This window comes from Triturus cristatus, chromosome 3_2 (assembly GCF_964204655.1).
Source record: "Triturus cristatus chromosome 3_2, aTriCri1.1, whole genome shotgun sequence".
Lineage (NCBI taxonomy): Eukaryota > Metazoa > Chordata > Amphibia > Caudata > Salamandridae > Triturus > Triturus cristatus.
Genome location: NC_140584.1, coordinates 684,375,024 through 684,400,675, shown reverse-complemented (window position 1 = coordinate 684,400,675; position 25,652 = coordinate 684,375,024).

The following is a 25,652-nucleotide window of genomic DNA, read 5'->3' as shown; positions in this document are numbered from 1 at the left end:
GGGTCAAATTAGTTTCTTGCAGCATGACCTCGTCTATGTTTTTGTGTTAACAAGGCTATCACTTGCCAGGATTTTCTGGGGCCATATAGGCTTCAGACATTCCATGAGATAAAGTGTTAGGGGCATACCTTTGTGAGTTTTGTGTTACCCTTGTGCAAAACATAAATAGGATTTATCAAGCCACGCAAGGTCATCTTGCATGACCCTGAGTGGCTTGATAATTCCGGGGTAACGCAAGGCAGCGCAAATCATTGCATTGAATTACTCTCCACCAGGGAAGCGTTCCATGATTAAAGCCCACACGTCCACCCATGGATTTTTGCGCATTCCCAGATTTACCATTAGTGGTAAACCTAAGAATGCGTCAAAAGGCTGCTTCTCTCCAGGCGAGGCGTAATGAGGAAAAATATCTTTATTTCTCCTCGTTACTTCCTCTTTAATGTGTGCTGCATTCAGAAGCACACATAGAAAGAGAAAAATGCATATTTGATTGTATTTGGTCAGGAAGGTGTCCCTTCCTGCACAAATCAATCATGCTAATAATGAAGGAAATTGCACCAAGGTGCAAGGGTTTCTGAGTTGGTGCCAGGCAGCACATTGTGTGCCAGCACTGGGAAATGACAGGAATATGCCTTATATTGTTAAATACAGCACATTTCTGCCCTTTCTCTATCAAGCAGCGCAGCAAGGCAACTTTGATGAATGTGCCCCTTCGTGTTTAGGCACAGCGGTGCTTGCGGTCAGGTGTAGGGGAATGGGTATTCATTACATGGGCAAATTCACACTGACTATCTTTTGTGAGTTTGCTTTGTCAAATAGTAAACATAACTCAGCATCTGCCGGGATCCATAACAAGGTACATTTCAAACCGAAATTAGCATACCCCCTCCCACACCAGCCCCTCAAAATAGCCGGCAAGTGCTATAGCCCTTTCCACCCCTCCCCCACAACTTTTCACTTGAATTAATGGCAGACTCAGAATGCCAAAAACATCAAAACATTAATACACCCAGGGTTTTGCCATCCGTGGGGCGGAGGCTAATTATTCAGACAGACTAGGCTCACCCACTGCTTGGGGACCGGGAGCATACTTTATGTCACGTTCAGCAGGAGTGGCAGCGGCGGTCAGTGCAGGTAAGCGCAGTGGGGCGGGGCTAGGGGGGGATGTCGACAGACGACAGAATAGGATTTATTTATTTATAAACATTTTCCTATTCCGTCGTCTGTCGACATCCCCCAGCACCACCCAACGGTCCCACCTCGCTTACCCGCATCGATCGCCGCTGAGGAGTGGAGTCACTCCCTCCTAGTTAGTTTGCATAATGCCGTTGGCTCAGGCCACAAAAGAACGTTTGGGCTCAGCCCGCCAACTTGTTATGAGGTGTCATCCCCCGATGGAGTGTTTCGTGAGCTACCACCCGCTTTATTCTCACTGTTGCGCTGGTCTCTACAGGATTTAACAGACAAAGTAACCTGTTGCTGACCTGCAAAAATCCATGTCTTCCCTTCGGGGGCAATCCATAGCCTCACCGGGTAGAGCATTGCATAGGATACTCCAGGCTTCTGCAGATTTTTCTTTACCAAAGTGAAGGCCCGACACGCCTCCTGTGTGGCTATTTTGACGTACGGATAGAATGATAATATATTACCCATGTACAGAAGGCCCTTCATGTCCCGTACTTTGGAGAATCAAGTCTCTATCCCAGAACTTCAGAAGTCTGGGAATAATATGTCTGGCCAGGGCGGGGAACAACCTTTACAACGCAACTTTTACAACGCACTACACTTACAACGCATTTTTTACAACGCAAAATCCATTACAACGCACTACACTTACAACGCATGACACTACAACGCATTTTTAAAAACTACCTTTACAACGCATTCCATTACAACGCCTACCATTACAACGCATAATATTACACTACACTATCCAACACTTACCCTACTGTTGCACCCCCTGGAGTTAGAATAGTAATTTTTACCCCTATACTATCCAACACTTACCCTACTGTTGCACCCCCTGGAGTTAGAATAGTAATTTGTACCCATATACTATCCAACACTTACCCTACTGTTGCACCCCCTGGAGTTAGAATAGTAATTTTTACCCCTATACTATCCAACACTTACCCTACTGTTGCACCCCCTGGAGTTAGAATAGTAATTTTTACCCCTATACTATCCAACACTTACCCTACTGTTGCACCCCCTGGAGTTAGAATAGTAATTTTTACCCCTATACTATCCAACACTTACCCTACTGTTGCACCCCCTGGAGTTAGAATAGCAATTTTTACCCCTATACTATCCAACACTTACCCTACTGTTGCACCCCCTGGAGTTAGAATAGCAATTTTTACCCCTATACTATCCAACACTTACCCTACTGTTGCACCCCCTGGAGTTAGAATAGTAATTTTTACCCCTATACTATCCAACACTTACCCTACTTTTGCACCCCCTGGAGTTAGAATAGTAATTTTTACCCCTATACTATCCAACACTTACCCTACTGTTGCACCCCCTGGAGTTAGAATAGTAATTTTTCCCCTATACTATCTAATACTTACCTTAAATGCAATTTACTATTATGCGTTGTAATGGTATGCGTTGTAAAGGTAGTTTTTAAAAATGTGTTGTAGTGTCATGCGTTGTAAGTGTAGTGCGTTGTAATGGATTTTGCGTTGTAAAAAATGCGTTGTAAGTGCATGCGTTGTAAAAGTGTGCGTTGTAACGACATACATCCGGCCATACTCCTACCAGATCTTCTGCAACTTTCCTGAGGGATTTCTTCTTATCTGACTTAGACTTTCTATTATCACTACCTCCTTACTCTATCAACATAGCTTCCAAGAAGACCCTGGGTGGCAGGCGTTGCATTATAAAACCCAAACCCATTAAAAATTACATGATGGAGTTGCTGTGATTTACTGGCCTTTAGGGCCATTATGGGGTCGAGTCTGGGGCGTACCACAGGCTTCTCAGGGATGTGGGATTCCTATAGCCCGATGCCCAGGACATATTGTTTGGGGTCAAGGGCAACACGTTTTCATATGTATTTTGTCCTTGGGACAAGTCGACTCAACACCTTACAGCACAAACCCATCGGCTGCCAGTTTACAGTCCCACATTCTGGATCAGGGCATTGGTTGCAGCTAAGGTAATATTTGTGTCCATGTGTTAATACTGTTCAAACATGTATTTATAGTTCATTAATGCAAAGCCTTTATTAATAGGGTGACTGCTCTAAGAAAATGTTGTAAGCTCGGACTGCACTACTGATAGTGATTTCAGTATAAAAAATCTGTACACACATTTTCTAAGTTTAGCAATATGTGGCTATGTATAATGCTCCATGAATGCACTTTGATTAAATGCAAATAGCTGCAGAAGGTTGAAAGCAAGATTATTGATTCTTTGCTTTCAAATCAAATCAAATCAAATCAAATAAACTTTATTCGGTTTCACATAATAAAACCATAAAAGTTGCACACAAAAAAATTACATTAAGAATATGATTCCATAAAATAACAAGTCCGGTAAAATATAATAAGAACCCATTGCACAACCTCCCATATTAATCTCTAGCAGTAAAGTGCACAATGCAAAGTCAAGCAGTATCCCCCTTTGCTTTCAAAATAAAATGTTCACGAAATATGGAAGTAGGAAAAAAACATTTAGCAAAACTACTGTAAAATTTTAGGTACTATTTCTTTGCAGCATCTTTTAGTAAAATGTGTTGATGTATGCTAGTATTTCAGTAACCGGTTTCAATAAGATTATGGGAAAGCAAAGCAAGTGGGTCTGAAATTGTTGGTCAGCCTTTTGGTTTTGTCAATGTGTGACTTTTTATTGGCATGGTTTTTGTAAAATCTTATTGCTAAGGGTGCTATCAGACCCTCACCATTATAACAAACATAGGTAAAAACAAAAATTGTTTCTGGTCTCAAAAAGCACACATTGCCACGGTGTGTGCTGATAAGCTCCTTTTGAAAGAGCAGAATGCTGTCACTCACAGTGAAGCCAGCAATAGACAGAGAGAGAGAGAGACAGAATTTTAATAAACCCTAAAGGTCATGGTTAATGCCAGTCCTAATTAGGGGGCCAAATATTAAAGAAAGTCTCAAAAGTGTATCCATAGTATATATCCTTGCATGAAGTGCAGATATTCGGCTTTCGTGAATTCACAAGAATGTACAGAAGTAGGCCAAGAAATAGTACTCCTAGAAAATATTTGTGAACTGCATTTTAGCATGAGCAAATATGCATGTGCATATTTGCTCATGCAAACATCTTAGAGTTTTCAAGTTCACTTTCCCTCCAACCACTTTTTTCTCAACCCTGGAAGAAGTTACGTCTGCCATTGTAAGAAGTAAATCTCCAACCTTTCTCAGTTTGGGAAAAGATTGGAGAAGAGTTGGTGAAAACCCTTAAAACATGCAAGTTAATAGGTTTGCACAGACTCAAAAGGACATTCCAACCCGGGAACTATTGCTTAACACAACCTTCAGCCCAGTATATTGATCTGCAGAGACGTGGCAACATAAGGGGATTGCTAGCATTTAAACCTTACAATGGTATGAGCCCTGGCATAATCATAGAGGCTGTATCAGAGGTCTTTTATAATGAGATTGCTGGCATAATTTGTCGCCGCATTACATGGTACTAAAGGGACAATTGGATTTTGTTACAGAACAAATAGATTTATGAAGCAACCTGCCCCATGGATAACCAGATATTTAATTAAATTCCACACCCCTGCCTCTGCAGCCTTGCAGTGCAGAGGGGCTCCAATACTCCAGGGGGCCCCCTACTTAGCCGAAGGTCAAGGAATATCCCTATGATAGAGGAAACTCAGGCGCCCCTTATCACATTCTGCATGGGGCCCCATCATTTTATGTAACGCCACTGGGCTTAGTGACATCATTAAAATAACAAATATTGGCATAGCCAATGGGTCTCGCCCTTGGGACCTTATGTGTTTAGGCAGAGCTATTGGCTTTGTCCATGTTTTTTAGCTATGGCAGCCAAGCGTACAGATATGCCGAAGTAGAGAAGTGAGCGTGTGATGTACCCAGCAATTGTAGATCGTGTTAGTGTGGAATAATCCGATACAGAGATCTTTATGTTTTTAATTAAATGTGTGGTGTGTTCAATATTTCACCTTTCAAGGCTGAGGGACTGAGAGGGTGCTAGGAGCAATGTACACAACGTTTGGCTGTAGCAAAGTACTGTGTTTTCCTTGTGTAGTTTTTAATATTTTTAATACCCCCCTTTCACATTCCCAGCACCTGTGTGCATTGTGTTGTGTCTGTTGTAACATATTGCTTTAGCATAAACTTTTTTTTGTTAAGGTCCTGCAATGCACACTAGTGGGCATTTTGCGAAATCATGTTGTTGCTGAAAACATGAACTTTAAAAAGTATTACTGCTGGCAGGCAGGGAAGGGAGGGATAGACCGGACAGAGAGAAGTGCGATCAGAGAGTGAGAGGGAGCGAGAGAGAGAGCGCGAGAGAGGGAGAGCGAGAGAGAGAGGGATGGAGGGAGGGTTTGGTAGTAGTATGAGCAGAATGGTACTAACGCTACTCTAGATGTCAGTACGACAATTATTACGCTATCATTGGGATTATCACAACACTAAAAGTGGTGTCACGAGGATGGTAAGCATTACATAAATGCCGATACACTACAATTAACAGTTGCATCAGGTGGGCACAGTAGTTTTGGTGACTGCTGTGTACTGGAAATTAGATTAGGTGAGATGGCAATAAAATGATTAGTTAGTGAGTGAGGAAATATTAATTCTTCCCGTCTCCCCCCTGAAGAGGGGGTGAAAGTATATTGCCAGCAAGATTGTAATAAAACGTTTAGAAGCATCAGTCGCATATTAACAACAATGTTTTGGCATCACACGTAAGGCTATAAGCAGCCAGATTGTGCTTGTTACAGCACTTCAAGGTGGGTCAGTAGAGTGGTAGTGACAGTATTTGAGTTCTCAGTGTAACAGAAACAGAAATAGCGCTGTAAAAATGATGGTTTCAGAAGAATGGGTGACAACAGGACGACGGATAATGAAAAATCGTCTAAGGAGGATGTTACATCATGTTACCCTGCCAGGTTATACTTATGCTCTTCTCAACTACCACAGGTTCTGCTCCCTGACGTATCCTTGCCTCCTAACACCTCTGAATCTGCCCCAAAACTCCCATATTTACCCAGTCTCCGACAGCCCCTCTATAAATGCACCCGGCTTTGGCTACCTTCTCGTTCTTTCCCTCTGGACCCTCACCTGCACTACGATGTGCCTAGCCACTCTGCACCCATGCTCCACGGAGAGACAGACGGCACTCCCCCTATGTGTATAACACATGACCTCCGCCATGGCAACAAGACACACCAGGATTCGACCAACAAACAAAGAGCTGGGGGTGTGGAGACTGTACCACTTGTAGGAGTGCTGGGACAGGGGACTGCGGCCTATACCACGGACGGGACAAATAAGGTACACGACTGCTTGGTAGTATGGTCCGGCCGTAAGGTCACGTGCGACCTCGGCCCATTTATTATATACCTCCGTAACCGCGCCTGGTCACGAGGGGTGCGTGCGTACGCCTGAACGCCTAGAGGCCGTGTGGCCCTCTACATCCCTCCAAACCTTTAGCCGGCCAAACAACCAGCGGGATTCCAAACTGTAGAATTAAAAGAAAGATAGATAGAAAGAAAGAGAGAGAGAGAGGGAGAGAGATAGAGAAAAAAGAGCGAGAAAGAGAGAAAGAAAGAGAGAGAACGAGAATTAGAGTTATCGCCTATGTGTCCAAAGTCTTCAGTGCGCACTTGGCCTAGGCCCCATCGGCATCCCCCTGCTTCCATCCACTCGACAGGCATAGTCCTTCAGTTTTTGACTGGGAGCCGGGTTCGGCCTTAGCTGGTACCTTTGACTCCGAAACCCTGTCTCTTGGGGTGTAGGGTTCTCGCTGCCAGGTGGCCCCCACGGGGCCGGACTCTTCCACAACCCCGCCGTGGCTGGGGTTCCTCGGACGTTCGCCGCCTTCCCCGGGCTGCGGCATTGCCGGGCTCTCCGGCCCTGCGACCCCCGCTTCCTGACTGCGCGGATGGTCGGCTGCCCCCTGGTCTTCGTCATCATCCGGGTCGCCTGATCCTCCAGGCGAGTTGCTCGGTATCATCCTGAACCAGGACACATTCCTTACGACAATGTGTCGCCCTCTCTGTGCTGTGACCATCGTCCCCTGCACCTGGGTTCCTATCCAGCTTTCTGGTTCATAGGGTGTGCGGTCTTTTAGGATAACTTTCGAACCCACTTGAATGTTCGGGACTCAGGCCCCTCGCTGCACCGTGGCCTTGTCGTTATTCTGTTGGCGCCTTTGCTGTGTTCGCACCGGGTCCCGGTCCGGGGGCATCCAGGTACCCGCTTCGGGGATGAGATCTCGCGGATGGCGTTTCAGGAGGAGTGTTGCCGGGGCACACCCGGTCGTTGCGTGTGGCGTTTGCCGGTAAGCGAACAGGAACTGGTGGAGGTATGTTTCCAGATCTTGATGTTGATCGACCCCTATGCGCATGGCCCTGTTGAGGGTCCTCATGAAACGCTCCACCTCTCCATTGGCCTGCGGCCACTGGGGCGGGATTCGCTGGTGCTTGACCCCTCTGCGCCTTAGAAAGTCCTGAAACTCCTGCCCTTGGAAGGGCGGGCCATTGTCTGACTTCATCTCTTCCGGCAGGCCAAACGTTGCAAACACCTTTTCAAGAGCGGGTTGTACCTGCGTGAACCCCGTGAAAGACACCAGTTTGACCACCGGGAACTTAGTGCACGAATCCATGATGACCATCGTGTGCCGCCCATCTGGAAAGCTGCCAAAGTCGATGCTCACCCTCGTCCAGGGCGTGTCGCAGGGTTCCTCGGTGATCACCGGTGCAGGAGCAGGGTCAGCCCCTGTTATCGCGCACGAGTGACAGGTCCGCACTTCCTCGTGGACGAGTCTATCCATGCCCGGGAACCATACTTTGGACCGGAGTCTCGCCTTCGTCTTCCCGGCACCTTGGTGGTCCTGATGCGCTATGGATACTAGACGCCTCTGGAGGTCATGCGGGACTACAATGTACTGGCCTCTCAGTACCAGGTCTGATTCTCCCACGCTCAGCTCGTGCTGCACCTTACACAGCTGTTTTCTTGCATTCTGCTCATCCTCCACCAGGCCTGCCACTCCGTCCAGGAACCTGTGCCAACGACCCGTGGCAAGAGCGTCTTTGACGCGCTGAAGCGTGGTATCTTGTTCCGTGGCCTCGCACATCTCCGACTTGGTGATCGCCAGCGGGCACGTGTCCTCTTCCACCATCTGCACGAAGGCCTCAGTCTGTAAGTTGTCGTCCGACGGGGCTCGCTCGTCCCCGGGCGGAGGGTGTCTTGACAGGAAATCCGCTGGGTTGTTGGCCCCCGGGCGAAAAATCAGTTGGAATGAGTAGGCCTCAACTGCACCGCCCACCTTTCGATCCTCGGTGGTGCCAGCCTGTTTGAACCGCTGAAAAGTGGCACCAACGGCTTGTGGTCCGTTATGACTTTGAACGGGTGACCAAATAGGTATAGATGAAAGTGCTGCGCTCTATCTGTGCGTATCGCGTTTCAGTTGGCGACAGCGCCCGACTGGCGTACGACACGGGCGTATACACTCCTGGCCTGGCCTCCTGTAGCAGCACCTTGCCTAGCCCCACCGGGCTGGCATCCATCACCAACTCTGTGTTCCGTCCTGGGTGGAAATACGCCATCGTTGTTTGGTCCAGGAGCGCCTTCTTCACCTCTTGGAACGCCGCGTCCTCCCGTGGTGTCCAAGCCCATGGCGTCCTGGCCTTTGTCAGCTGTCTCAGGGGCTCTGCCAGCGTGGCCAGATTCGGCAGAAAGCAGCCGCAGTATGTCGCCATGCCAAGAAAGCTTCTTATTGCCGTGGGACTTTGTGGCACGGGTGCATTCCGGATTGCCGCCGCCGTCCGAGGGTCCACCTTCAGCCCCTCCCTGGAGAACACATACCCGAAGAAGTCGATCGAGCTCTGATAGAATGCACACTTCTTCTTGTGCAGCGTGAGGCCACAGTCCACCAACCGCTGCAGCGTCACCCGAAGTCTGGCGTGATGTTCTTCCAGGCTTTTGGAGTAGATGAGAATGTCGTCGCTCAGGTTGATCACTCCGACGAGTCCCGACAGGGTTTCCTGAATCACATTCTGAAAAACCTCTGCCGCCAACGATACCCCGAAGCTGAGCCGGGTGTACCTCCTCAACCCCACGTGCGTCGAGAAGGTGGTAATATACCTGCTCTCCGGGGCCAACTCTAGTTGGTGGTAGCCCGAGTTGAGGTCCAACTTTGAAAACCATTGTGCCCCGTTCAAGTCCGCAACGATGTCGTCCATCGTCGGGGTCACATGCCGCTCCCGTCTGATGGCTTGATTGGGAAGTCGCATGTCCACACACAGGCGAATCGCACCCGGTTGTTTCGGTTTCGGCGCCACCACTAGGGGAGACACCCATGGTGTGGGCCCGACACCTTTTCGATGACTCCTAAGTCCTCCAGTGCTTGCAGCTCCTTCTCCACCAGCGGGCGGATGTGCAGCGGTATCCTTCTGTGTCGGAGTGCTCTTGGTTGTACGCTCCTGTCTATGTGTAGCTTTACCTTTAGGTTCTTTAGCTTCCCTAACCCCGTGAAGTTCTGGGGAAAGTCTTTCAAGATGTCCTCTGCGTGGATATCATGCACTTGTTTGGCGAAGAACACCAGTTCGAGGTCTTCCGCTGTATGGCATCCTACGAGAGTGCCTGTTCCACCCTCCGTGACATGGAACGTCGCCGTCAGCGTGTGTGCGCCACTGGACACTTCTACCTAGATCATGCCCCGCAGGGGGAGTGGCTCCGTGCCCCCGTATGTGAAAATCCGGGTTTTGCTAGGGGAGAGCCTTGGCTTTGGTTGTAGCCGGTCAAACTGGTGGGAGTCCATGACGTTCACGGACGCCCCTGTGTCTATTAGTGCTTGCACCGGCGAGCCATTGACTAGGATGTGGCACATGGGCGGCGGACGCCTCTTCTTGCCCCCACGTCCTGTGAAGGAGATGACGAAGACGTCATCATCGTCTTCGTAGTATGCCGTCTCCGGGGCTTCGTCTGGTTGCGCTCCAGACTCCCTGTCCTCTAGCGTGAGGTGCTTCAGGCTTCCGGGGCATCCGCGTGGAGCACCGTCACGTGCTCTGCCTCCTCGCCCTCGACACACGCTGGCATAGTGGTTGGCTTTCCTGCACTTCGCACATGCCTGCCCTCTCACGGGGCATCTCTCCTAGTCTCCGTGGTTGAAACCGCAATATCCGCACCTGCTGTGGGGCCGTGGCCCGGTACCCCGTCGTGGTGCACCTCCGGGGCGCCTCTGTATGGCCTCCACTACTTCCTCTTTGATCCACACTGGCTTGGGTGCCGCCGCCCCCAACGTATTCCGCAGCCTCACCGTTTCCATTTCTTCTGCGCGTTTGTCCGAGAGTTTGTGTGAGTGCGCTAGGATCAGAATTTCATCCAGTGAGATACCTGGTTGCCGCAGGATAAGGCGCCTCAGTGACACTGCCTTGCATCCGGCGATTAGCTGCGCCCGGATCTCATTGTTTTGGTCTATGCCAGTACACGTGGCCGCCAGCTTCCGGAGCCTCGCGTAGTACCTGTCCATTGTCTCCGTCTCCCCTTGGCGAGCCTGCCGCAGTTTGAATCTTTCGTAATCAGGATTAATTTGGGGATCAAAGTACTTGTTGAGGGCTGTGATCGCTGCATCGTAGTCGTCCTCCTGTCCGGTGTTCGGTAGTGACTCGAATAACTCGTAGAGCTCGTCGCCTCCAAAGTGCATCAGGAGGGACCTCTTCACCTTTCCGTTGTTTTCTCGTGTCCCTGTAAAATAGTGGTTGAGGCGGCCTACCCTACGCTATCACCGCGGCGGCGCAGTGGCCGGGTCTGCCAACTGACTGAAGGGTGGCAGGGGCAACACCAAGGCGTGCGAGAAGACCGGAGAGGTCGCTTGGTCGTCCGCCATGCCGTCACTCTATGCGCCTCTGCCTCGCACCGCCAGACACCGTGAGGGGAAGGATTCTGTAGCCTGCGGGCGTCGACTCTCGTACTCTTGCCCATTCCCTATGAGCACCTTGTTTGCACTTGGCCGTGACTCCACGAGAGACGCCACTCCCTTCTCACTGTCCCCCTGCCTCTCCTGTGCTCCTCCCCGCGCTGTTCGTGACCAATCAGGCAACGTGCGCACCTTCACACGTAGAGCCGCCACTTTCTCCAACGCTCTCGCGCTGCACACGCGCTGGGCCGATGCAGGCTTCACACGCGCGTGCGCGCGCTTTCTCACCGGGGAAGATGATCGGGCTGAGGGCACACACACCGCCTCCTCCGGATGCTCCGACTTGCGCCTGGGACGCGCGATCAGCAGGGAACACCTCGGCTGCCGCACGGCCGATCGGGACTCGGCCACACCTTCAACGCGCACCGTGTACAGCGGGCATGCGCGCGCTCTCCTCCGGGCAGATAGGAGGGGCACTGCGGCGGGGATTCGCACCACACCTTCGTCGCCAGTGTAGTAGTGCTGGGACGGGGGACTGCGGCCTATACTACGGACGGGACAAATAAGGTACACGAAAGCTTGGTAGTATGGTCCGGCCGTAAGGTCACGTGCGACCTCGGCCCATTTATTATATACCCCCGTAACCGCGCCCGGTCACAAGGGGTGCGTGCGTACGCCTGAACGCGCAGAGGCCGTGTGACCCTCTACACCACTGACAGGGATAGAAGCGGAGGAAGGATTATTCCGGAATGAAGTACCTTAGATCAGACATTACAGATAACTTAGGGGAGAGGATGTGGACTTACAGCTAGGGCGGTCGACCTCGAAGTTGATGAGTTGATGAACCGGGTTCGAGTCTCCGCTGGGACGCTCAACATCCTGTGATTCTGGGGAAATCACTTAATCTCCCCAAGCCTAACAAAAATTAATGTGTCCATCTGTAACTAAACTGGTGCTCATGTAAAGCGCTTTGATACCTGATATGTTCGGGTCGAGTTCGCCCTGTATAAAACTCTAAAAAAATATATTTGTAACGCTATAGGTCTCACATTTAAATATCATTGCAAACAAACAGCCGCCATCATCCCGGCTGCTTCGAAGGTGAAAGCGGGCATGGCCCGCTGAATGTAAGCAAAGCACGCCATAGTGCCTAATGTAAGAGAAACTGAATAAGGAATATAGCTCAAAAAGCAATTAAAGGGGCCAGCAGCCATGGGAGGTTGGCTGTACGAAGGAGGGACTAACAAGCCTATTTAGGAAGCTGAGTGATTTAGTATGTCATTAGAACCCTGGAGTATCTTTATAAGTATTTTATTTACCAGCACATGTGCATTATATTTATTTTACACTGTTTAATTTGACATTAACGGTATGTATTTCCCTCTTATTTTCCCTTAGTTCATTCACTTGCCCAATTTTCCTTCCCTTTCTTCTTACTTCTCAAACCTTCTTTGTACCGTTTCTTCTCCCCTTTCTGCCTCTCACCCTTTGCATTCATACCCTTTCTTTTCTTCTTTCGCATCCACTCTCTTTAATTTCTTTTGCTCTTCTCTCTGTTCTGTTGCCCCCTTTCATTCCCTTTTGTCTTCCCTTCTTCAGTCCTCTCTCTATTTCCCAGTTCCTTTCATTTGCAGGCCCTCTTCTTTTCTCTCATCCCTTCATCCTATGACATTTTCAAGCTTTTCTTTATTTGGCCCCATTCTTTCCATTCCCAATTTTCTTGCATTCTCTCCCCCTTTTCTTTCTGTTCTCTCCCCCATTCATTCCCTTATTCCGGTGCCACTTTGAAACACCACTTCCCTTCCATTAATTGTGTCTCTCCCTTCTCTCTTCCCGCTTCTTCTCTTCTTTCCAACCCCTTTCTTTTCTTCTCATTGCTTCACTTCCAGTTTGTCCCTTTGCTCCAGTCTTCTTTATATTCAGTTCGTGCTCTCTTGACACCCTTTTGTCATTCCCCCTCTTAATCTCTACATTCTTTCAATCCCCTTGCATTACTCTCTGCCCTTTCTACATCTAATGCCCTCACAACTTTACTCCTCCCCCTTTCTTTTCATTCCCTCTCTCAACTTCTCTCCTCTCACTTTCATCAATGTCCACTCTTCCTTCTTTCCTCCCCTCCATTTCTTTCCTGCTTTCCTTGCATTGCTTCTCCTCCTCCTTTCTCTTCATGTTCCTTTCACCTCCACTCTTGGTATCTCTTTTCTCTCGCCCTTTTGCTTTCAATTCCTTCTCCCACATCTCTCCTCTTACTTACCTTCCTTCCACTCCTGCGCTCTATTCATCTCTCACCCCTACCCAAGTGAAAGCTCCTCCTCAGCTGTTGCCCGGTGCTTGGCTTTCTGTGTGGTATTCTATTTTTTTATTAGAGAGGCCTGCTCTAGACTACCTCAGTCTATGCTTTTTAGGTCTTGCCTACGCAGCGCGCATGCGCTGATTAGGAGGACCTTTAGCCGTCGTTCTGCTCTTTTTCAAAGCACACACTCGTGCTTGTGGCGGCATCCACCTTGCAGGAGCGCGCAGGGGCATGTACAAGCACATGTCCAGTGCTTGAAAATTAGCAGACTGCTCTCTTCGCGTGCAGCGGCGGGCACAAGCACGCACGCGCGTGCGCACCACTCACGGGCTTCTCTATGTCTTGTTTGCATACGAGCACAAAAAGTCCCCCCCGCAACACACTCGCAGCCTTTCCCTTCTTCTCTGTCACATACACATCGTCGTCTTTTTTTTAAATTTCGGTATATCCCGCTCTTCCGGGTTCTCACATCCTCGCTCACCTCTCTTGTACTCTTTTATGTCCCCTCCACTCCCCTTTTATCACCCCTCGCTGTCTCTATTTGTTTCTTGTCATTTTTTTATTCTCACTTTTTCCCCTCTTCCTTTTTCTCTCTCCCTCCCACCATTACTTTCACTCGCACTTTTTTCGTCTTGTTCACGGAGAATGAAGTCTAAACATATACGCGTGCACACCACTTCCGGGCTTCTCTAAGTCTTGTTTGCATACGAGCACAAACAGTCCCCCCGAAACACACTTGCAGCCTTTCCCTTCTTCTCTGTCACATACACATAGTTGTCTTTTTTTTAAATTTCGGTATCTCCCGCTCTTCCGGGTTCTCACATCCTCGCTTACCTCTCTCGTACTCTTTTATGTCCCCTCAACTCCCCTTTTATCACCCCTTGCTGTCTCTATTTGTTTCTTGTCATTTTTTTATTCTCACTTTTTCCCCTCTTTCTTTTTCTCTCTCCCTCCCAACGTTACTTTCTCTCGCACTTTTTTCATCTCGTTCACGGAGAATGAAGTCTAAACATATGTTCGAATACATAATCTAAAGCTGGCGCAGAGATAACCAAATGTTCTTTTTAGAATGAATTGCAGAGTTCATGTACAGAAGCTCTCGGGATGCTGCTCTTAATAAATGGAACTCTTGTGTGGCGCTATTTCCTGTGAAGACACGGGATGCTGTTGAGATTGGAAAGGCGCATGCCTTGAATTCAATGATTGGCATAATGTAGGAAAGCAGATATCGGCATCCCAGAAGGACCACAGGCGCCATGTACTGAGTCCACTGTGTCACCTAGACTCTCTGACACTCTCACATCTTTTACTGCCCTTCTTCATCACAGTTGTCCTTGAGAAACTGCTGTCACCTTCCCATGGCTCTTACGTGTAGTGCATACATCCCCTCAGAACCTGAGGATTCCACCTTCTGCTCTGCATCAAAGCAGAGGGCAAAAGAGAGCGAGGCCTTTCCCCCTTACTGGCCCGACTGCGCCCAAGTGCCTCTCGTTTGAAGCTTACCTAAGTCCATGCCCCAAGTGAGTGCCAGCCTCCTGGTGGCAGCGAGGTTAAAGGGAATTCATATGCCCCCTTTGCTTTAGGAACAGACTGGCGAGGTAAGTTGCTGCCCAGCACAGAGTCCCTCCAATCTCCTTACTCACCTTGCAATGGAGGTGACTAGGAATGGGGGTGGCATGGGTGGGGGGCATCCTGCCCACCCCTCCATGAACTCCCTTCCACGCTGCCCTGCCAGTGTCGCTTCTGGACATCTGACATAGGGTGGTATTTATTGAAGGCAGATCATGCTGTGTTTCGTTAGCTTTGATCAGTGTCCGGGGGTGGGGCTCTTTAGCTCCTGCTGCTCCTGGGTGGATACCTACGCAGCATGACGTAAAAGGTATAGGGGAACTTTATACTTTTTCTCTTTCAGCATAAGCCCTTGTGCTGCATAATTAGATACTTATAAGGTCCCAAAGGCGAGACCTATTGGCTATGCCAATTCTTGTTGGATTTGCAAGGGGTGTGAGCCCCTGGCATGCATCAGACTCAAACCAACTGAACCCCCGGCGAGGCTCGCAGAGCTGTGATGATGTCACCATGGCGTACACCATGCTGAGAAGTCTATGCCAGATTTTCTAGTAACACATAGAAGCAAGCCTTGCCGTCTTCACAGTGGCAGATGAAAAGAAAACGCTTCCAAATGAGCAAGTGACAGGAAGGGAAAAGAGTGTGATGCAGGCTATGGTGGGTAAGTTGAGAGATATGTGTAGTTCCTCAGTTAGTGCAGGTGCTCATTTGCAGGCAAATGTATGTAAGCATAAGAAGGCATGGGTGTCGATTCACCGAAAAGTCACAGGGATTAACATCATTTGACTGTGACCCTGGTGATTTCACAGGAAGTAATGTCACACGATCAATTACCCTGGTGTCATTAACATAAGTAAAAACCAAAGGAAATGATGGACGGAGTGTTGAACATTGCAAGCACTCACCCCCAGTCAACTGATCTGGGTTTAATCCATCACCGTTCTTTAGCCCACTCTGCCACCCCAGTTCAGACATGGCCATATGCAAATCAGTCTGACCCTGTGCCTCATGGGAACAGTCCAGCCCGAACTGCCAAGCCATGTCTTCCCTGGACCGGAAACAAGCTTCCTAGGACCGGTTTCTGGCATTTCAGCCGTCTTCAGCCAGGCTTGCTTGAATCCAGTGGCAAAGTGATGGATTAAACCCAGATCAGTTGACTGGGGGTGAGTGCTTGCAATGTTCAACACTCCGTCCATCATTTCCTTTGGTTTTTGCTTTGTTCGCCATAAGTTGGCAGGGTATGCTCAGACGTGAGTCCCTTGCTCACTTTGCCACTGGATTCAAGCAAGCCTAGCTGAAGACGGCTGAAATGCCAGAAACCGGTCCTAGGAAGCTTGTTTCCGGTCCAGGGAAGACATGGCTTGGCAGTTCGGGCTGGACTGTTCCCATGAGGCACAGGGTCAGACTGATTTGCATATGGCCATGTCAGAACTGGGGTGGCAGAGTGGGCTAAAGAACGGTGATGGATTAAACCCAGATCAGTTGACTGGGGGTGAGTGCTTGCAATGTTCAACACTCCGTCCATCATTTCCTTTGGTTTTTGCTTTGTTCGCCATAAGTTGGCAGGGTATGCTCAGACGTGAGTCCCTTGCTCACTTTGCCACTGGATTCAAGCAAGCCTAGCTGAAGACGGCTGAAATGCCAGAAACCGGTCCTAGGAAGCTTGTTTCCGGTCCAGGGAAGACATGGCTTGGCAGTTCGGGCTGGACTGTTCCCATGAGGCACAGGGTCAGACTGATTTGCATATGGCCATGTCAGAACTGGGGTGGCAGAGTGGGCTAAAGAACGGTGATGGATTAAACCCAGATCAGTTGACTGGGGGTGAGTGCTTTCAATGTTCAACACTCCGTCCATCATTTCCTTTGGTTTTTGCGTCATTAACATAAGTGACATCAATGAAATTAAAATAAAAACTACAATAAATGATAAAGAAAAACAAGAAAGTATACAAAAACTAGATACAAGTGTATTTTAGTTATAGCCACTTATTGTCTAGGCCTCAGTGATGTTGTGCCATGGGCCCAATCACAAAAAACAATCTAGAGTTTAGGTCAAACTTACTTTCCTTAGTAGCCAATGTAGCGTCCCCCCCCAACCTGGGTATACGCCAATGACTACGCCACACACGGAGCTTAGTATAACACATCTTTATTCTTCTGGGTGTAACAGCGAACATAGCATTGTAAACCTGCATTCACTTCACTCCGCTCTAACGCTTGCTTATATCACAGTTCTACAGAGTCCATCAGGAGCCACAAGGGTTCTGTCATCTCTAGCTCACACAACACTACATCTCCTCCTCTGTTAAATAAAGAATTTCAAGTTTTTTACAGATACATACACAATCTTATCTCGTCAATGAGTCTTCATGGCGTTTTGATCACAAGTCCGACCGTGTCTTCGGAAACTGGGGACAGGCAGAAGAAGCATCCATGATCTGTCTTGGCGATGTAGAACAACAGTAGTCAGGAGGTTTTCACTTGTCCTTTCGGACCCAGTCTCTATATTGACAACAGTTCCTGACAAGCGAGGAGCCACATGTCAGAAATGCGAGGAATCTTGCGTAATGGACTTCCCAGGACACTGGGCAGTCACCATGTGTCCTTTACTGGTCACAACATGAAAGGGCACAGCAACAAAGGGAGCATTGCATTTTCGTTTTTGAGATTGACAAACTAGTACTTGATCTCTTCTAGTGAAAATAATGTCTTTTGCATGTCGGCGATAGTCTACATAAGCCTTCATATTCTTTTTTCAATCCAAGTCTTTTACACAGATGTCTTCTTCAGTAGTTGATCTTCTGGTGTTCCATTGAGGTAACTTGGTCGTCAGTGGCTAATGTGTAAAAAAATAAGTGCCGGGGCTCTCGTAAGAAGGCAGTTTGCACCAGCCCATTTCTCCTGCTAGTGCTGCCTAAAACAGTACCAGGAAAGTGGGTTGAGGATGTGGCCTAATGGCCAGAGCTGCCGACTTCAGAGCTGAACCAGGTTTGAGTCTTGGTGTCAGCTCAACATTCTCGGGAAATCATGTAACCTTCCCGTGTCTACCAAAAATGAATATGTCCTTAAATGGTGCTCATGAAAAGCACTGGTGTTGATGATTAAGTGCCAGTGCTGAGCACCAGAAACCACCAGCTCAAATTAAGCACCGTTGGTTGTCATGGCTCTCCCGAACATCAAGGTTGCAGGGCTTTCACCTGTGGTTGAGTTAGAGGTCAAACGGTAAGCTTGAATAGTCGAATTTAAGGCAGTCTTAAGGTTGAGCCGTTCTAGTGCAGCACACTGAACAGCTTTCTTAAGAGTACTTATGAAACATCTGACAAGGCCATTGGCCTGTGGCCAAAGAGGTGTGCTTTTCTGATGCTTCACATTTAGACTACTGAGAAAGTCTTGATTCTCAACTGTGGAAAGGTGGGCTGTTGTCAGATTTTAAGATCGCAGGGACACCCCATATTGCGTAGATGCTGTCTAATCTTTTGATGACTCTTTTAATGAGTGATAGATGAAAGAGCTTCTATAAATGGAAAATGGAAGTACTCATCAACGATCACCATCATGTGATGTCCGTTGTCAAGAGTACCGAAGAAGTCAACAGCAATTCTTTCCCACACATGCTGCGGCAACTATGACATGTTTAAGGTGTGTTCAGTGGTTTTTGATGACAGGCAGATGCGGAGATGACAGGCCTTCAATTCTTCTTCAACTCTCTCATCGATATGTGTAAACCAGACTCGGTCTTGGAGAGCTCATTTTGTGGCAACAATTCCACAATGTCCTTCATTTTTTTTTTTGTAAACACATTTTATTATATCAGAATAAGACAGGTAAACCGGCCCACAGGGCATTATGACAAGTGAGAATGTCCATCTCAGTGTCCGATACTGTTGAACTCAATAAATTCAGGATAAACCCTCAAAGTCTGTTGGCAGTCCATCTGTAGAGGAAATAAGGGTCTACAGACCCAAACCTGGAGCACACCCCTGCCCCGGAATACTGCAGTGTGCATCTGTGAATTCCGTCAGCTCTAAGTGCCACCAAATAGCCCTGTGCAAGCAAGACCCAAAAAACCCCCTCCCACCCTCCCAACTCTCCCCAAATCCCTTTCCCTCCCTCCCCAGGCATGCTGCTGATTCATTTAGAATATCCACACTTGATCATTGGTTGATCCAACAATGCATTGTGGGCTCTATGTCCCTGCTCCCCGGCTAGTGGTGCAAGGTGGGGAAATGTGGGGCATGACAGTTGTTCCCAGCAATGGGACCCCTTCAGAATAATAAGGTGACCCCATGCTCAGTCTCCTGCCAGAGGGACCACCTCCTCTTGATCGCCTGCAGCGTCGTCAGTCGGGTGTTTCAATTGGTCCACCAGTGCTACCCATGCCCTAGCCATCTCCATTGATTTTTCGTTCCCAGTGCGGAGGGCCGTCTGTAAGCAAAAGGTCCCCTCGCAGTCCGCCCACTTCACCAGTTCACTCGTCCACCGTGTCACACTTGGGCCATTCTTCGCTTTCCAACGACTGGTGAGTTCCCTTTTAGCCAGCACCAATCCCAGGTCTATGAATTTACTAGTGACTTTATTCCTGGCATTATGGGGAAACCAGTGTAGTAAGCAGCAACCTGGTGTCAACGCTATGTCCCTCTCCCTCGTGGTCGCTAAGGCAGCTGTCATCCCCCTCCAATACTCTCCTAGACATGGACAATCCCATAGCATGTGGAGAAACCCTGCACCTTCGAAGTTGCATCTCGTGTCAGGTTCTGAGCTCCTCAGGGTCCGGTTGATGTTAAGTAGGTCCACCTCCCGATATCCCCGGACTCCAACCAAAGGTTACAGAGCCCAGAGGCGATCAGGCGAGGGAAAGGATAGGGGAAAGGGTCAGCAGGGATAGGGTTCTGAAACGACAAAAACAAACATAGACAAAACATATATATCACAGTCTACTCTCAGTAGGTCTCACTATAGATGTGTTTACCAGTGCAATCACCGGCATCCAATTCAAACAAGAAATCCGCCTATTTGGCTCTCAAAACCCCCCTGCTTGTTCTAACGCACTATTACTGTTTATTGCTAGTCAATACTCCTTATAGGTGAGTACATGCAATGAAGGCTTCCACGGTGAACACACCGACGCCAAGAATTCCTGCGTTGTAGCGCTCCCTCACACAGGGAATATCAACACGCTAGGGTTATTGCTACTATGATACCCCCCTAGGCGCCTCTCCCTTAGTAAGTCCCAATGTCACGCTGCCAAAATGATACAAGCTCCTCCGAGCTACGAACCCAAGTCTCGCTGCCAAAGTAAATACAAGCTCCTCCGAGCTACGAACCCAAGTCTCGCTGCCAAAGTAAATACAAGCTCCTCCGAGCTACGAACCCAAGTCTCGCTGCCAAAGTAAATACAAGCTCTTCCGAGCTATTACCACAGTCGCGCTTCTCAGGCGCTGCCGAAGTATTTGTAAGCTCCTCCGAGCTCTGAACTACAGTCGCTCTCTAACGGCGCTGCCACAGCGAATGTAAGCTCCTCCGAGCTGGGTACCTGGGGTGCCTTCCAAGCGCTGACCGCCACGACTTATCCAAGCCGCTGTCTGCCTTGGAATGTAGTAAGGGTGGGCGTCGCCGTGGGGACCGGGTAGGGCGAAGGAATTTGGAGCTCAGCCGAGCTCGGTCCACGTCGCTCACCTGCTCCTTCCGTGCTCCGCTCCGGCTCCTCCTCCAATTCCCGCCGGGACGCCTTGCTCCGAGCGACGGGGAATGGAAAGGTCTTCGAGTCTCTCGCTCTGTCACGACGCGTCTCCTCAGACCGCAAATCCCGCCTGGACGCCTAGCTCCGAGAGACGGGGGATTGCTTCCTCGATATCAAAATAACGCACGCCTTCTGCTGTGCGCGACGTCCTCTTATAGACGCCTACTTCCTGGTTCTAGGGCTGCTGGTATTCGTAGTTCTTAGATGCTAGGCAGGCGCCTAGAACCTTGATTCCTCACAGTAGGTCCCCTCCCCAAGCGCCTCCTAGCTCCAGGCTTCGCTGGATTCCTCCTGTAAAACCGTCTTACAGCTGCCGGGGCATGGACCGTGTCCGAAGGTTCCCAGGAGTCTTCCTCTGCAGTATAACCTTTCCAGGATATCAGGAACCACAGCTTGCCCCCACGATATCGAGCGTCGCGGATGCTCCGCACTTCATATTCTAATCCCCCATCCACCCAGACCGGTGGCGGGACTCTCCTGGAGGCTGTCACAGCCGGTTTCAGCAAACTGCAGTGAAAAAAGGGGTAGATCCGCAGGGAACTCGGCAACCGGAGTTTGTAAGCCACCGGATTTATCCTCCGTACGATCTGGTATGGCCCAATGAACCTAGGGTGGAAGATGCTACGCCATTTAAAACGTATGTATCTGGTGGATAACCACACTCGATCTCCCACTTCATACGACGGACCATCGGTTCTCTTACGGTCCTCCCATCTCTTGTACTTTTGTTTAGCAGCTTTTAGGGCCCGTTGCGTTTTCCTGTGAAGAACCCGCAAGTCCCTCAACCGGGACTGGACTGCAGGTTGATTGCCTACTGCCTCCGGCAACGACACCGGGAGAGTTTTCGCTTCATATCCGAAATTGGCCATGAACGGGGCCCCCCCCTATCGAGCTATGCCATGCTCCATTGTAGGATAGTTCGGCCATCCACAGCATGGACACCCACGACTCCTGCGACTGCGACACGTAACACCTCAGATTTTGTTTTAATGTCTGGTTTAGGCGCTCGGTTTGTCCATCAGATTGGGGATGAAAGCTGGTGGACGTCGCGGACTCAATCTGCAAAGTCTTACACCATGTTTTCCAGAAGCTGGCTATGAATTGGGGGCCCCTATCCGATACAATCACCTTCGGTAAGCCGTGCAGTCGTACCACTTGTGTTAACAACAGCTGAGCAGTCTGTCCAGCCGTCGGGAGATTGTGACATGGAATAAAATGACCCATCTTGGTCAGGCTGTCCACCACTACTAGAATTGTCGAATATCCACCTTCTGCTGGCAGTCCGGTGATAAAAATCCATGCTTATATTCTGCCAAGGTTGCGGCGGGGTGGGTAACGGGAGCAACTTCCCTTTTCTTTTACCTCGCTCACTCTTGCTTCGGGCGCACACCTCGCAGGCGTTGATCCATAGACGGACGTCTTTGCTCATTGTTTCCCACCAGAAATTCCTTGTCATTGCCTCAGTCGTCTTGCGAATCCCGGGATGACCGGCCAAAGGCGAGACGTGGCACCATTGAAATGCCTTCATTCTAAGTTCCTTTGTGGGAATGAACAGCCTCTGTCTGTACAATGGGAGCCCATCTTGAATGGACCGTACCCCCTCCTTGGCGCTCCATCGTTTCCAATCCTCCACTGAGTGACTGAGTCGTATCTCTTCTAAGAACTCTTCAGCTCTCACTATACAGATCACCTTGGCTGGATTGATGATAGCCCGTGGAGCCGGCGTTACGCTCCCTTCCTTCAGGACCTGTCGAGATAAAGCGTCAGCTTTCCTATTGTCGGTGCCAGGCCGGAACGTAATATTGAAGTCGAATTCCGCAAAGAAAAGCGTCCATCTCATTTGGTGCGGGGTTAAGTGCCGCGCGGTTTTCATATACAGCAAATTTCGATGGTCTGAATAGACCACTACCGGGTGTTGAGCCCCCCACAAGTAGTGGCGCCATTCCTGGAAAGCCTTCTTTATTGACAGGAGCTCTTTTTCGGCAATGGTGTAGTTCACCTCTGCCTTATCTAATTTCTTCGACAAATAGGCCACGGGGTGCAGCCTACCTGTGTGTTTGTCTCGTTGGGACAGCACTGCCCCTATTGCTTCGTCTGACGCATCCGCCTCCACTATAAACGGGACGTCAGTCTGTGGATGTCTTAGTATCGGTGCTGTGGTGAACTTAGTTTTCAATAGTTCGAAGGCTGCTGTTGCTTCAGTAGTCCATTTGAAGACCACTCCCTTCCGTAGCAATCTGGTTATGGGTACCGCAATGTGGGAGAAATCCTGGATGAACCTACGGTAGTAGTTCGAAAATCCTAGAAAGCATTGCACATCACGCACTGAACTAGGAGTAGGCCACTCGCAAATAGCCTGTACTTTTCTGTCGGACATGCTCAACCCCTCTGGCTTCAGAATCACTCCCAAGAATTCTACCGTGGTGACCCCAAACTCACATTTGCTGAGTTTACAGTATAAGTGATTGGCCCTTAACTTTTCCAACACCAACCTGACCTGCCTAGTGTGATCTTCCCCTGCTGCCGAGTAAATTAAAATATCATCAATGTATACAACTACAAAGATGTCCATGTACTCGCGCAGTACCTCGTTTAAAAAGAACTGGAATGCCGCCGGGGCGTTGCATAGCCCGAACGGCATCACCAAGTACTCGTATAGGCCAAACCTGGTTTTAAATGCGGTTTTCCACTCGTCCCCTTGTCTAACACGCACCAAATGGTAAGCCCCACGAAGGTCCAGCCGGGTATAGATTACTGCCTCTCGCACTTGATCCAACAGGACGCTGATTAGGGGCAAAGGGTACCGGTTCCTCACTGTGTTTTTGTTCAACATTCTATAATCGCAACAGGCCCTTAATTCTCCGTTGGCTTTAGCTATAAAAAAGAGAGGCGAAGCCGCAGGGGAGCGAGAGGGCCTAATAAATCCCAGTGCCAGGTAACGATCCAGATATTCTCGTAGATGGCGGGTTTCGGGATCTGATAAAGCATACACTCTACAGGAGGGGACAACCGCCTCATCCACCAAATCTATTCTACAATCAAACGGCCTATGCGGGGGAAGCCCTTCAGCCTGTTGTTTATTGAATACATCTGCATAACCTGCATATGCCTCCGGTAACTCCACGTCTTTTTCTGCTGCCGTAGCCAGGCAGAAGGGAAAGGCTAGCGCAAGGGCTTGTGAGCGAGGGACTTGCAGGCACTGTTCTGCACACCCCTCCGCCAAGAACCTTACTGTACGTTCCTGCCAATTCACTGTTGGATTATGGCGTACAAACCAAGGCATTCCCAGTATTATATCGTATTGGGGTGCGGCTATGATATTGAACTCGATCTCCTCCTGGTGCTGTCTGGGTCCGTCTAGTAAGGTCATTTTTAGATTCTCGGTGTGGAGAGTGATTCGTCCCGATTTCAACGGTTCACCATCCACAGCCAGGACTTCTTCTGGGGATTCCCGAGGCACTACGTCTATTGACAGCAGACTTACCAGCCCACTGTCAATGAAGTTGCCTGTCGCTCCCGAGTCCAACATTGCTCGCACCTGGTGCTCATGGGCCCCTACTTCCAAGCCTGCCTGCAATACAATATGGGCTTCGGTGTCCGTAGATCTGGTATTAGTGAGGGAAGGTATCTTCCACACCGTATCCTCAGGTCATACTGGTGAGAGATACTCAGGGTTGTTTGTGTCTTTCACCAGGATGGAGACCACTGCCTTCTTACCTCGATACGGCACTGAGGGGTTTCTGGGCTTAGAAGGGCATTCACGTACAAAATGCCCTTTTTTCCCACAGTACATACAGAGCCTCAAGGCGCGGCGACTCTCCCTTTCAGACCGAGATAGAGGGGGTCTTAAGGCCCCTACCTCCATGGGTTCATGGGCTACAGTAACAGGAGTCTGCACTTTCCGGACGTATCTACCTGTAGTACCGCTTCCCTTGTACCTGTCTCCCCCTCTTTCAGCCATGCGACCGTCTAGTCGCAAAACCAAATTCATCAGTGCAGCGCATGTAGTAGGTTGTGGATCTATCTGTGCCACCACGTCTTTTAGTTCTTCACATAGTCCTTGATAGAACAAGGACATTCTCTTTTCTTCCGGCCAGGAAGCCTCTGCTACTAACCGGTTGAAAGACGTGAGGTAGGTCACCAAGTCGCTCTTTCCCTGTCTCAAGGACAGCAACTCTTTGTCAGTACTAAACGTGGTTGTTCTTCTATCAAACACCCCTTCGAAAGCGGCTCTGAAGGCTTCCCAGTCCGACAGGAGGACATCGTTATTCCTAACCAAAGGGACCGCCCAAGATGCCGCATCTCCCACTAGATAAGAGATAGCGAAAGCTACTCTAGAGTGGTTCGAGGGAAAAGACGAAGGTTTGTACGAAAAATTTAACATTATTTGAGTAAGGAAGATCTGGATCTTCTGCGGGTCTCCCGCGTATCTCTCTGGACTAGCCAAAGGGATAGGCGGTGGCACCGTCACATGTATCTGTTGTCCGCTAGGTGCCGCTACATCAAATGGATTACGGGACATTCTATCCACTCTATCTCGCAGAGCTGTGGTTTCTAAGCGTGACGCCACAAGTTCCTGCTGAACCAAGGCTAGTGCCTGTACTACGTCCTCTAAGGACGCCATACCCAACACCCCCCCCCCGGACCGGGAGGAGCACCTAACTGGGGTGCGTTATTCTGTCAGGTTCTGAGCTCCTCAGGGTCCGGTTGATGTTAAGTAGGTCCACCTCCCGATATCCCCGGACTCCAACCAAAGGTTACAGAGCCCAGAGGCGATCAGGCGAGGGAAAGGATAGGGGAAAGGGTCAGCAGGGATAGGGTTCTGAAACGACAAAAACAAACATAGACAAAACATATATATCACAGTCTACGCTCTGTAGGTCTCACTATAGATGTGTTTACCAGTCCAATCACCGGCATCCAATTCAAACAAGAAATCCGCCTATTTGGCTCTCAA